The following is a 15,294-nucleotide window of genomic DNA, read 5'->3' as shown; positions in this document are numbered from 1 at the left end:
TTTTTAAAAATTTGGTGTTTCTATACATGTCGGATCTCTATAGACATAATTTCCATCACCTACATACTTAAAGTTACCCTCTTAAGCTTGGAAAGGGATTGTATTCTTGAAATTTGGGTGAAGGGCCTACCTTTCAAACCACCTCCTTGACTTTCCTTCTTTTTTTTTTTTTTTTTAACGGGAAATACAATGGATTGGGAATTCTTTTCCTATTCCAAATCCTCACTCCTCAAAGTTTGAATACGACATTTTATGTTTTTATGTGTCAAGACTATAGATCAGTCATGTAATTGATGTGCTAAATATAGTTTTGTAATTAAGGTATAATTCTACCAATTTATGTTTTTTTTCCTTTTATCTGTGTGGGAAAATAAGAATTTAATATATTTGGTTTTAAATAAAGAAATGAAGAGGAAAAAAATAAAATTTAGATTCAAGTCTCATTACATAATAGGCATTTCTCGGGATTATAATTCGTGATCATACATGATTGTGCGAAGCATTTATCATTAATGGGTTTTCTTGAGTGGTGCAGCCTCGAGATAAAACCTCATTTTCGCTCCTAATGTATTAGTTGACTCTTGAAACAATAATTCAGCCTGAATAAATACACTACAGTATATTGTATATCACCAGTAAAATATTTTGTCGGTATTTAAATAATAGTACTGTTTCAATCGAAATTAAATTTATCAACAAAATCATGAATAGAAAAATACTATCAAAAAACATATTATCAATAATTAATTTTTATTTTTTTAGTTAATTTGTTGCTAACATAATTACCAATAGATTTAAAAAATAAAAATAGTATACCAAACAAAAAAAAAATTACTGCTATTATTAATTTTATTGGTAAATCCATAAATGATTATGGTATATTATTGACAGAATAAACCATTGGTAAGTTTATCGGTAAATATATGTATATTACCAATAGAATTAAACCATTGAAAAATTACATCTACTAGTGGAAAATCCTGTAATTGTTTTCTAACTTTCTAGAACTCTTCGAGAAACTTAGTCCGCCGATCATTCCATCGTGATTCAAATTCCATTGATAATTCTGTCACTATTGTATTTAATATTAAAAATACAATTAAAAAAAAAACAATTCAAATAAAATAAAATAAACTAATTTTTTATTATTAATTATAAGAATATTATTGATAATAATTTATTTAGCAGACATAAGCTGGAGAAGGAGGCGGATCTTTACCGGAATCAGGAGGACGACAAGGTTAACCACAAGTACTAATGAGGGTTGCCAATAAATGCTTGAGATCATTCACATTATCCCTCAATTCATCCATCTTAGACCTACATTGGGTCGTTTGAGCTTGAACTTGTTTTTATACAATCACCTACATGGCGAGAGATTGTTGGCTTAATACCAATTGTGAGGCCCCAACAATCAATGCATTACAGCCCACCTGTATATCCACGATCGTAATGTTGGAAATACTATAAACTTGATTTCTATCGAGTCCATCAATAGATCTAGCCTTCAATCACAAATTCGGATCAAGTTTCGGATGGGTCGAAGGATAGTTCTCGTATCTCTCATGCAATAGAGTGTTATATGTTTCTTAAAAAAAAACAAGTGAGCAAATAAAAAAACAACTTAAAAAATTGGTAAAATTCAACTTATCTTGAACTTCTAAACTCGGTTATCAATGAAAGAGGAATAAGTTGAAATCCAACTTAAAAAAAAAAAATCATTGCACCCTTTTCTGACAGTCCTTGTTTTGCACGTGAGTTTCAACAAAAAAAACTCTATCGATCTTGGATCGCGTTCAAGCACCAAGTACTTTAAAACTTCAACTCGATCGAAGAAATTGGTAAGAAAAATTAAAAATTAGAATCAAAATGAAAGGTTAACAAACAACATTTTTTTTAAAAAAAATGATCTCACTAAAAAAAATCCTAGAAAGTTCATAGCAGAGAAAAGAAAAGAAGAAGACAGGTTTTTTTTTTCTAAATTAGAGATTCTGGTATTTTATTACTGGGTGTTTTACTAACAGAATTAGAGATTCTGGTATTTTATTACTGGGTGTTTTACTAACAGAATTAACGACATACAATTAAATATTTATTAATTTTTAATGTTTATCAGTAATTACATTAGTAATTAACACTAAAAAGCTTTTAGAACACCCAAAAAATTTCAAACCCAAAAAAAAAATAATTCTCTGATGAAATTTCTTTCCATCGGTAGTTTCGTCGGTGATCTATAATTTTTAGTGGTAAAGTCCTGTAATTTTTTTCCAACTCTCTAAAACTCTACGAGGGACTTAGTCTGTCAATAATTTCATCTATAATTTTCAGTGGCAAAGTCTTATAATTGTTTTCCAACTCTTTGAAGGACTCAGTCCATCAGTAATTCTGTTAGTAATTTTCAATGGAAAATTCTTGCAATTTTTTCTAACTCTCTCGAACTCTTCAAGGGACTTAGTCCATTGATAATTCTATTGGTATTTTACATTCCATTGGTATTTTTATCAGTATAAAATAATAAATTTCCCTTGATGTTTTTTTATTCAATATCTATCCAACCTATAAATACAATAAAATCACAACAAAGTGACACCAATTCTATTTAATAATATAATAATAAATGTTTCACATGTGTTAACAATAGTTCATTGTAAAGCAACGACATATGCAAAAAAATATTTAAGTCAATTTCATTACACATTGATATTTTACATATAAAATGAGTTCAAAATCTTTTAAATCAAAACTGTCTTCTTCTTCATCATCATCACATCATCATCATGTCCATCATAATCTTCTTTATTAAACTGAAGTTCATCGATCTCATCATCTTCATCGACTTATGTGTATCCATTGATTCAGTTAACTCCTCAACATATCAACATCTATAAAAATATTCTCAACTACATGAAAATTTGAATTTTCTTCTCTATTGATAGACAAAGCAACTCGATATGAATTAATTACTCATCAAGTTAAAAGAAAACATATAGGAATTTTAGCATGAAGACTTTGTTTTTATTATCCTATTTTATCTATTTATTTAATGATGAAAAATTATTTTTAATTTAGGTTTGTTCTAGCATATTAGACATTGTTTAGGGGTTTATTTTATTATTGGACTTATGTTAGTTGAATACTAGTTTAAGCTCATTATCTTGCAACTCAAATGGGGTCTTTGAGGACTTGTTGTAATGAGAACAACCAAGTTGTAACCGGGTTCTTATGTACTTCCTACCATTCAGCGATTCCCCCCTTTATTTGAAAGTTTTGTTTTGAGACATTTTATTTTTCCATGTTATTAAATTCTTGATTCATACTATAATATATATCTCTCTCATTTTATTTAGATCACTCATTGATTATAATGTTATTGACTCTTTTTATCATATTTTAATATAATTTAATTTTTTGGCTGGAATTGTCAAAATATAATTAGTTAAAAATATTTACTTATAATTTTATGATTTTACAAGCCAATTTTACAATCCGAGTTTACATTGTGTTTTTCGTGTCATGTCAAAAAATATTTTTGACAACCTTGTTCTAAATAACTTGGAAATGACTCCCGGGTTTGGTTTTCACAATAGATAACCAATCAACCCTAGAATAGTCCTTTCTAAAAGAAGGAGTGTATGTGTAATAAACTTGTTGACATTTTTTGGCAAAAACAAAGATATAGTTTGCATTACGAAGTCTAGCCTTTGTATTAATTTCAACCAAAACATGGTGGGAATCTACTCTGATTTCTCTATTGGTGGTATCATAACAATAGAATTTGAATTAAAAGACTTTATTATGCTAGCTATAATATTGCAATTTAATCACTTCTTTTAACTTCCCATAATAATAAACTCTAAACTCATTAGAAGTTGATATCTTAACATAAATTCCACTATTATAAATCTTTCTACCCTAACCATACTTGTCGCACCCTCGCGGCGAAGCGCGGCGATCCTCGATTGGTTTCGAGGTCTTTGTTTTATTGTGAATAAAGGAGTCGCCACCTAGTATTATGGTTACTAGGAACCTTGAGTGGTCTTTCAGAGATTCTAAGGCAAGGGACCGGTTGCGTAAAGGGAAAGTGTTAGCACCCCTAGTACGCCCTACCTAAGGTAAGCTGCTTGGTGTTTGATTTGTCTTATAATTGCTATGGTGTTGGTATTTTCTAATCCCATTAGTTTTTCTTGGTTTGATTCTAACTAAATTTATTAAGATAAATTGAAAGAGATTTCATGTGCTTTACAAGCTTATTTTTCCCTTGGTATTTCAATAGTTTGCGACTCATAAATTGCAAGAAGGATGGACAAACATTTAGAAATCTAGGGCGCTTTAAAAGCCTATTTTTGCCTTAGTGTTTTATACTCTCACAACTCGTAAATCCTGGAGTAAATAAATTGAAATGTCCTCGATTATAATCAAGGCTTCTTTCAAGGATGTGTGCGGATTTATTATTTCTAGAAAATTATTTTGGATATTTACCACTCCAGGTTTCTTTATCCAAATATTATAAGTGAATAATAACAAATTATTCTCAATAATATTTTGGATATTCATCCTTTTAGGATTTCTTTATCCAAACATTAGCGGTGAATAATAGATGAATTCCCCCCAAAATAAGATTTTTATATTTTTTGAAATATTGGCCAATACCCTTTGGAGTTTTACAAACATGTTGTAAAATCCAGAAATGCAAGAAAACAATTTTTTTGTGTTTAAGAAATCCATGTGAAAACACATTTTCAAAACTTCCAATATTTTTTGTATATTAAAAAAAAGACATTCAAAACATGTAAGGGTATTGACCGTATGCAACACACAAGAAAAACAAAATTTGATATATATGTATATTTGCCGCAGTTGCGTTGAAAACCAGGTATTCTAAATACGAGATTGGTATATATTTTTTTTACAACAAAAAAAAAATTCAAACTTATAAAATAAATATTCCATAAAATAAATCTCTTTCTCTTTCTTTATTTTTTCAAAAAAAAAAGTAAGGAAGTCTGGTTGGGTCACTTGCCCAAGCAAGTGACCCGGCTAGACATAAAAAAAGGGGGGGTCCAGGTAAAGTTCAAAGAAAGCTGGCGAGCACTGTTCAAATGAATTAATTCACTTGAATAGTGCAAACACAAAATAGAAAACATGCATGTTGCGAGATGAGGAGAAAAAAAACAGACCTGGGAACGGAAGTGAAGAAGCTGCAGCGACGTTGAAAGCGTGATGGTTGATCCGGTGTTCGTCTGTTTCAAATGCTTTTCTTTTGCTCTGTATTTACGTCTGCTTCTCTATGTCAAAGCATTCAGAACTGCAGGTCTCACTGGTTTTTTCTTCTATTTACTGCGTTTTCTTTTTACTCTACCTCTCTTGCGTTTTTTCTTATCTTTCTCTTTGCTATTTTTTTCTGCTCCTTTCTCTTTGGTTTTCTTCTCTTTTTTATGCTCTTTCTTTCTGCGTTTTTCACCTCCTCTCCTAGGTCATTAGAGGGGCTTATATATAGTCTAACATATCTCTGTTTAGGAAAGATTTAATGCATTAATTCTAGGATGCAAATCCCTACTGATTTACAGTAAAAAAATGCAAAAAGGAAACTGTCATATTCTGATTTTGATTTTTGATTTCTTTCCAGTTTTTTAGAGGACAGTGTGGCTTCTTTCTATCCTTCCATATGGCCAGCTGCTCCCTTTGAAATGAGGCAATAAAAATATGGTTGCAGCTCCAAAAATCAGGCGTGATGATAAAGGAAAAACAACAAGAATTTGCAGAGAAAAAAGGAAAGAAATCAGATGGAGGGTGCAGTTGCAAAGTCTTATTTTGATGTGGTAAAAATCCTGTCATTTATAATGATTTAGCCCCCCCTCTCCAACTTTCAATATCCTTCTTCAATTCAATCCCTCATTTTAGCACTTTTCGATTCAGTCCTTGGTCCAAAAAAAATCCTTCGAATCAGTCCCGCGAACTTGGGCAAAAAATCCTTCTTGCGGCAGGAATCCCTGCTTTCACACTACATATTCAAATGAGAATATCTTGAGCTTCTGATATCGAAATCAAGCGATTCAAAAGCCCAAATTTATCTACGTGTCTAGGACTACAACTTTGATGAAGGAGTCGAAGGGAGATAAAATCGTTTTAAAGAACAAAATCTGGCAGTAATCTGGTTAATCAAAAAGGATCTCCTGATCTAATATAGAAACTGACGATGTCGAGAATCTCGATATGACTGAGAGTATGATATAAGAACAAATCATCACAATTTATGATGGAAATAGAGTTTTTAGTCTAAAAATCGGGTTAGGATCCTTCTCGCGGCAGGAATCCCTACTTTCACACTAGATATTCAAACGGGAATATCTTGAGCTTCTGATATCGAAATCAAGCGATTCAAAAGCCCAAGTTTATCTACGCATCTAGGACTACAACTTTGATGAAGGAGTCAAATTGAGATAAAATCATTTTAAAGAACAAAATCTGGCAGTAATCTCGTTGGTCAAAAAGGTTCTTGATTTAACAATACTGAGCATCCAAATCTGACTAAGAGTCTGCCCTAAGATTAGTGATCCCTAGGACCCAATAAAGGTGTAGGTCAATTTTTCAACATGTCATGAGTGACAGAATATAGATAGGATGGTCAGATATCATACGAAACCAAGTCAGAATCAGAGCCTAATTTGAAACAAAAAAAATTACGATAGCAGCAGAATCAGTTTCTTTTTTTTTTAGTGCTATATTTAAGGGATTTATCCAACCTTAAAAAACAAGATAACGAAGGAATGAATTTAGCATTATGAAGACCCCTAGTCAATCTAAGAAAACCTGATGATTTTGGCAGCAAAGGGGAAGGATAAAGAGAGCAGAAAACAGCTCAAACAGGGTTTCAAAAAAAATATTTCTTTCTCTACTTTTGTCAATCCTCCAGCAAACATGAGTTAAACTCCTACACTTGGTTCAAAAGAGGTATACACCGTCTCCAGCACGTGGGGTCCAAAAATGAGTAACAACAATACTCTTCAGTATGAAAGACATACTCATTGACAAAATAATGTTATAACATTTAATAATTTTTCAAGACACAAACAAAGTAAATTCTAACTACCACTAGAATTCCCTTTCATATGATAAACTTGGTACAAGATTACAACCATTAACAATTAAAGAAAAAGGTGTAATAAAATTAAGTATTACAAGAGTTAAGAATTATTAAGTATTGCTTACATGTGTTTTGAACCATATGGCAAATTGTTCATCTTGTAATTGAAAATTTTTAGATTTAGTCATATTTGAATCTTGAGATAATGAAAATTAACAATGTTGCATACAGAATTATTCAATCTATCAGATTATGAAAGTATAAGAAAATATTGTTTAAAAAATAACATTTTAATATTGTACTTATAAAATAAAAGATCTCAATTCATCGTAATTAAATAGCACATAACTATATGTATATCTAAATTTGATTTTTATTAAGTATTTTTCTCTTATTGTATTTTTTTATAAAGGTCATTCAGCATGGGAAAATATTAACAAATTCTCACTTGATTCTTGTTCTCATGTGATGCTCAAAATAGTACAATATAAATGTTGAGATATCTTCAATAGTATAAGTCTCGTGTATCAAATCCTCAACATATGCCTCGTGTTTAAATTTTTTTCTTAAAGTTGAATAAGTGTCTGTATGAAATTAAATGAATGTTTTAAATTAAAAAAAAAACAATATAAATTTAATTAGGATGCATATGCAATCCCTAACTTCTCGAATGGACATATCCATCTATACTAAATAAGGCCTCTAAGTTTTGCCTTAAATGGTAAATGGTCCATTAAGTGTTTTATGGAGCCCTAATATAGGAGATTGACCCTTTTCTGCAGTAATTGGAGGGCCCCACTTACATTGGAGGAATGTCTCTATATGGAAAGATCCAGCCACAAGGAACCCCTCAACATCAATGAAAGCTTCTTTTATATCCATCTTCATAGATACAAGGACTTCAGCTAAAAAGCAAACAAAAAGATCTTCAGATAAAGAGGTATGGTTGGGTATTAGGGTGGTCACATGGCTAGACATAGAGTGGGACTCGCTAAACTCCAAGTCAGTTATTCTCACTAAGGATCTTGCATAAGAAAAAAGTTAAATGATAAATAACATGCCAAACTAAGATAAAATATTAAGAAAATGACATACTTGTATTAGAAGGGCGATAAAGTCATTGAGTCATGCAATTGATGTCGTATTCGATATGAAGCTAATATAGCCTACTGCATATTCTTTTCTCCCTCTCATTAGGGCCAGGCTTTTCATTCATACCTACTAGGGGCATTCTCAAAAAGTTGGAGAAACCCCAGATAGGAGGACTTGTCTTATAAAATACCTTTTATAAGCCTCTTAACCTAGTGAAAAAGGTAAAGAATCAAGGGATGAAAGGCCTTTCATCATCACTGTTGATTAGCATGCAGTGGTGTCCAAATATATTAATTGTTAGCTCCATTTTGAGGATCCCTAATAACTTATCAAAAACAGACACGATGGTTCACCTATTAGGATCGAGTTAGGCTAGAGTTAGATTATAATAATGAAATACATCCCTCATAAACCATTTCAAGGTAAATGAGTATCCAAACATATACATATATATAAGGTCAATAATGGTAAAAATTTCGATAATAGGTTTATTGGTGACCTAGTTAACCTAGTCATCCATCTCTAGCACCAATATCATGAAATCTTCTAATTGCTTAAAGTTGGCAAAAGACACTTGATTGTATGATACCATGCTTTTCTCCTTGTCTTGAGGAGCCTTAGGTAGCCTTACTTGTCCCCTGAGGTCTGTAACCTCTCTAGATAATCTTATCTCCTGAGGGTTAACTAGAATCACTCTTTAATCTAGGGCTTATTTTATAGACAGTTGACCTTTAGAAAGTAATTTCAGTTTTAGGTTTGAAATTGAAATCTCCTTTAGAGGATGCAATCTTCTTGCCTTTTCTAGAACTTATTTTTTTTAACAAAGATAAAAAATGACAAAAGAAGAACAAAATAGAGCATTTTTGTGTTTACCTAAAAGAAAAATCTTTTTCAGGTGATTAAGAGACTTCATCTTCTCATTTAGGGCTTTTGTTGCAAAAAGTTTAGAGAGAGTTTTTGGCAAAAGTAAAAAATAGAATTGAGAAAAAAGAGAGTTTATATAGGCCACTACCTTTCACTCCCATCGATGAATGAAGAACATGTGGCTCCACCTCATAACTTTAGGTAGGCTAAATAACTACTGTTTTGATTGTATGCTACCAAATGGTCTTTTTAAAAAGATTTGCGACAACCCTCATAACAACATTTACAATCAATGTGGGAAGGCATCACATTTCTAGGAAAGACTAGATGATTGTTTTCCAAAAAGTCTTTTTAAGTTTTTTCGCATGGAATGCATAAAGACTTGGGGGAAACTAATAAATAAATTTTTTTAATGTTTTGTGAAAAAGTCTAAGCCCCTATTTAAAAGGTCTAATAATAAGGTGGTAACCCATTTAGAAATAAGTAAGGCTTGCTTCTATTTCTAACATCACTAAGATTGGCAAAAGCCTAAATGAAATGGGTCTACTTACAGGCCCAACATACTTTGGTCCAACCATGTGTAAAGCCTAAGGGGACATGGGTTTTGTAAGCTACTAGACCCAACGAATTAGGGTTAGTTACATCTTGAGCCCAAGTGGACATGGATCTGATGAGCTACCTGACCCAACATTCTTAGATTCAGCGACAAGCTGAGCCCAAGCGGACATGGGTATGGCGAACTACCAGGCCTAAGATTCTTATGTCAGCCACATGTCGAGTCCAAATTTATATAGGTCTGGTGAGCAGCCAGACATAACGCCCTTTGGTTCACCTCCGTGCTAATCTCAATCAAACATATGTCTGGCGAGCTGTCAGACCTAACATCCTTGGGCTAACCATGTACTAAGTCCAAGTAGACATGGGGCTGACGAGCTGTCAGACCTATTGCTCTTAGGTTAAGCAATGTGCTGAGCCAAATTGAACATGAGTTTAGCGAGCTGCCATACCTAACATCTTTAGAGTCAACCACGTGCTAAATCTAATTAGATGTAGGTCTGGCAAGCTGCTAGACCCAACACCCATATGTTCAGCTACGTGCTTAACCTAGGCGTATATGAGTCTGGTGAGCTGTCAGACTCATCGCCCTTGGGCTTGGCTGCGCACCAAACCTAATTAGTCTGAAGGTTATTTAGGCCTATGTTAGAGTTATGAGGCTTCGTTTATTTATTCTTAAGACTTTTAACATGAAATGTTCATGTTAGGGATATCCTTCTCTTTACACCTATAGGTTTAGAAAGAATTTTCCAATGTCCTAATATTTTTTCATCTCATTAATTATGTGTAAAGGATATTTGTCCCTTATTAATGTTGTGTAAGGGATATTTATCCCTCATTAATTAATGCCATCAGGAGAAAAAAAATCTTGAACCCCTACGCTTCATCAAAAGAATAAGGTTCGAAAATTATAAATACCCACGAACCACCTGAGTAAAGGGTTCACAATTTATGTTCTCTAAGTATTTTTACTTTTATTCTCAGAATATTTATCATACAACAAGAACAAACACTTGTTCCCAAAATTTAAAGTTCATTCTCTCATTTATTGCAATCCCTTACTAAAATATCATTGATTTTATCATCTGATGGTTCTTAAATCCCTTTAAAAGGGACTATCTTACATGTATTGTGTTTTTTTACCACCAAACATCTATTTTCTAAACTTCAAAGAAGAGAATATACACTACCAGAAAACCGATAAATACAAACGGAAATACCGAGGGAATATTTCCGTCGGTAAATTTTCGAGAGATTTTACCGACGGACATATTCCCTCGGTATATACCGAGGGAATTACGGAGGGATAAAAAAATTAAAACAAAGCAAAAAAAAAATGATGACGTGTTAGGATTTACCAACGGAATTACCGACGGAATAAATTCCGTCGGTAAAATCCGTCGGTAAATCCGTTGGTAAACTTGTCTACACTGTTCATCATGTCAATTACAAAGGGAATCACCGACGGAAAAAATCCGTCGGTATTTTCCAAAGAGCTCCAAAATTGTTCACTTTCCAATTGCACTGTTAATTATTGTTCTTTACAGACAAAATCACCGATGGATTGAAAAGTTATTGGTGTTATTTGGCGGTTTTCTGAAAAAATTCAATTGATTTACAATTTTCATTTAAATATTACAGGCGGAATCACCGACGGACTGAAAAATCGTCGGTAATTGTTGGCAATTTCTGAAAACTTTTTACGAAATTAAAAATTTTAATTAAATATTACCGACGGAATAATTAAAAAATATTAATATTCAATTATCCGTCGGTAAATCCGTCGCTAACGCGCCCCAATAAAAAGCTCGAATCCCTTATTTCACAAGAGACAGACTTATTTCTTCTTCTACTACTACTTCTTCTTCTTATTCTTCTTCTTCTACTTCTTCTTCTTCTTCACTACATGTAAAAAACATCAATATCTATTTCTTTCTCTTCTTCTCTCCTCATCTCCTTCTCTTTTTTTCCATGCTTGGATATGTCTTCTTCGTCTTTCTTCTTTTATCCTCTTATTTGTTTTAATTAATATACTTTACAAAAAAAAATTTCTCTCAGCTTCACTTGCAACTACATTAAGATAAGATTATTCTTCTTTTTTCATGATTTTTTAACCCTTTATATTTGTTTTTTATTTTATTTTTAATTTTTTTTGTTCTTAATAATTGTATAAATGTTGTTGTAAGATTTGTTTTTTCATATGAGATTAATTTTTAGTTGATTTATTTATAGGATTTTTAAATTTTTAGCAATTGCAACTTCATTTTTTCCATATGAATTTTTTTAGTTGAATTTATTTTTTCATTTTATTTATTTGTTGCAAATTTGTTTGAGTTGATTTTCTTATTTGTTTTTCAAGCATTTTGAGTATATATTATACAGTGTTGATTTATGTTAATTTAATTATTTTATAATTTCATAAAATGAATTTTTTTTTAATTTTTTTAAAATAATTACCAATGGAATTTTCATCGGTAATTCCATCGGTAATAAAAAAAATATTATTATCGAGGGATATACCGACGTAATGAAGCGGGTAATTTTATTTTTTTATTTTCGACGGATTTACCGACGGATAAAAAATTACCGATGAAAGATTCACCGACAGAGCATTTTCGTCGGTGATGTCGTCGGTAAATTAATTACCGACGAAATATGTGTCTTACGCCGATGGAAAATTTCCGTCGGTAAAACTGTTAAATCTTGTAATGATATATTGACCTGAATATTTGATTACCCACTATCCAAACACTAAATATCTTCATTCTTGAACATGTTAATTTTTGAAATATCATCACATATCAAATAAGTTTTCTATACATTTTATAATTTTTAGTAGAAAACAAATGTGTTATTGTCCAAACTTCTTATCATCTTAAAAGTCAAAAAGTAAGCAGTGCATATTTCATGCATGTTCTATTATTAGTCATGAATTTGATAGTTAAGTTCTTTAACAAATGTGATATTGTCCAAACTTCTAATATCTCGTGCGATCGCATATGTGTGTTTACAAGCCACATTATGATATCTCAGATTATTTGAGGTCACTATATACATTGATAATTGTGCCGATTATTTTGCACAATTTAATTAGCCTTGGACTGGGTCAATCTCTCTCGGGCTCCCCTCTGTTGCTGTTCTAGCTATCACTTTGATGTAACTGCTCTACATAATAAAGCTTGAGATGTTTTAAGATGCTGAACACAGCATATCAATGTGGAGCCCAATGTGATAGAAAATATTATCCCAAAACAAACGTATAGAAAGATGATACAGTAATGACTTCAAGATTTCGAACTTAAATAACTTCGGTAATGATTTCTTAGCAGACAGCCAATTCAGCAACTCCCACTGCCATGCTGAAAGCACGCAGAATGTCATAGTCATTTATCCAGCACACTGAATTTCATAGCTGCTGCTGATGCCTTGTATACTTGAATGCGTATGCGTTGTCCACTCTTGAAATTCATCGAAGGTGCCTCAGACGCCATCAGCCTTGCAAGTCTAAAACAACCATATGCTCTATAATTCTATATTTTGGTATTAAAAATTAGTGGTGGTAGATTAACCATGCATATACTTAATAAAAGACAACATCGTTTACTTTACATCCACTCGCATATATTTAAGAGATCCTTTTACTAAATTTATTTTAAAAATACCAATGTCCAACTCACGTAATATATACATCAACGACGAAGCCTCAATTTTTATTATCACTCACGTACTGTTCAACTCTCAATTTCATGCTTAGCAAATAAATAAAAACTCTCAATTCTTTCCATGTTACTTATCAAATCTTCTTCAAAACGGTGACATTTTGATGCATTACACGTGCAAAGTAAACAAAAAATACATCAACGTGCATGGATAGGTAGAGGGACTTTATCGAGAAGTATTTGAAACATTAGGCACTCCATTGATAAACATTTTTATTTTGGGACGAAATGGAGATTTGGGCTGGGGGTTAATTAATTTGAGGTTTCTCCTACATTAACCCAGCTAGCAAGGTACACTCAAGTACGTACACAAAGGAAAATCTTAATGATGAATCTCTTTGAGATCATACAAGCACATGGAGATGACAAGAGCGTAGAGTTCATGACGATAAATTTTCACTTGATCAACTCACGTATTCTCAAATCAGAATCTATAATCAATTATTGTTAACTGCTTCCTGATCATATGTCATCCCACCATGACATAGATTCTAGCTAATTACGTTTACCTTGCAAGTTGCAAATAACTTTGCGAATCGATACCTTCTTTATTGAATTTTTTTTTCTTTTTTTGTTGTTTTTTTTTGAAGAATTGATGATTATCCTTGATTACTATAAGCAATAGGAGTGTTTAGACAAGCCAAGACTGGTCAAATTTCAAGCTTTAGTGTACAGAGTTTTAATTAGTGAAGTAGGGCAAGCATCAACGCTGCTTCTTTCTTCCTTCCTGTGTGTTTCTTTATTCCAGAACTTCCTTTGCTGCATTTAGGTGAGAGGAAGAGAGAGCAGGAGGGCATGGATAGGCTTTTAGGCTTTTGCAGATCAAAATTTTATTTCTATTATGATAATCAAGAATAGCTTCATTTCAACTGCTTAACATTTGAAGTTGTTTGGGATTTTATTAATGTGATAATCATTTGGGTAGCTACGGTTGATCTCCAACTGCTCATAGAAAATTGTTCAGTTTGTACATATAGAAAATTCGAGCCTGAAAATAGAGCACAGCTCAAAACACAAGACACAAGAAACGACATTTCCTCACATTTTTGAAGCCAGCTTAATTCAAGCTCTAACTTCTAATTAGATGCGCAATCACCCACTTTCTACTTAATGGTCGTCACCCTCTATTGAAAAAATCTCACGTGGGTTTTGCTTTAAGAAAAACATAACAAATAACTTTTCCTGTCTTCAACACTTTTTCTGCTCAACAACGTTTTTCTTGTTAAAGGATGTAGCATTGGAACCATAAAATGGAGCAGAGTCTCTAATAGCATAAACTCTTCTTCTATAAGGATAATTCTTTTGAACAAAATTTTCAACTAGAAAAACAACATCCATCTTTATAGATGATTGTTCTAACTTTGCATCTAACTTTTATTCTTGTATATTGTTTGAATAGTTTTCCATAAACACTAAAGATTCAAAATTATCTTCTTCATTCGAATCAGACTCATTGCTACTTTCTACCATATATTCTGGTTAGACAACTTAATTCATTATATACACAAGACCTTATGATAGATGTTGCAAATTCCTCGAGCTTATATAATAGGTCATAAAAATTAATAAGCTCTTCTTCATCTTGTTCATCATCTTTTTCTTTATATAAAAGCAAAATATCTTTTAAACTTTGAACTTGGAATGGAACCTTCTCTTACATGTTGATATTAATTGTGTTATAAATAACAAATCTTTCTTCTTTATATATACTCAAACATGATAAACATCTTGAAAATGTACCTGATCAAAGTTATAGTGAAATGTAATTATTGTTTTACCGATATAAGTTATTAGTAATTTTGAGTTGTTAGTTGTCACCACCACACGACTTTTTTTGTATTTTTATTAGTTGAAAGTATAAACATGCATACACTTGTTTCATGGAGGAAAGATTTAAATTCGAACATCTAATGAACAAAACCAACATTGATGGGCAACTAATTCTTTTCTTCATTCTCAAAAATTATTATTATTATTATT

This window comes from Populus nigra, chromosome 3, assembly GCF_951802175.1.
Source record: "Populus nigra chromosome 3, ddPopNigr1.1, whole genome shotgun sequence".
Lineage (NCBI taxonomy): Eukaryota > Viridiplantae > Streptophyta > Magnoliopsida > Malpighiales > Salicaceae > Populus > Populus nigra.
The sequence above is the reverse complement of the archived record's forward strand: the minus strand, read 5'-3'. Positions refer to the sequence as shown.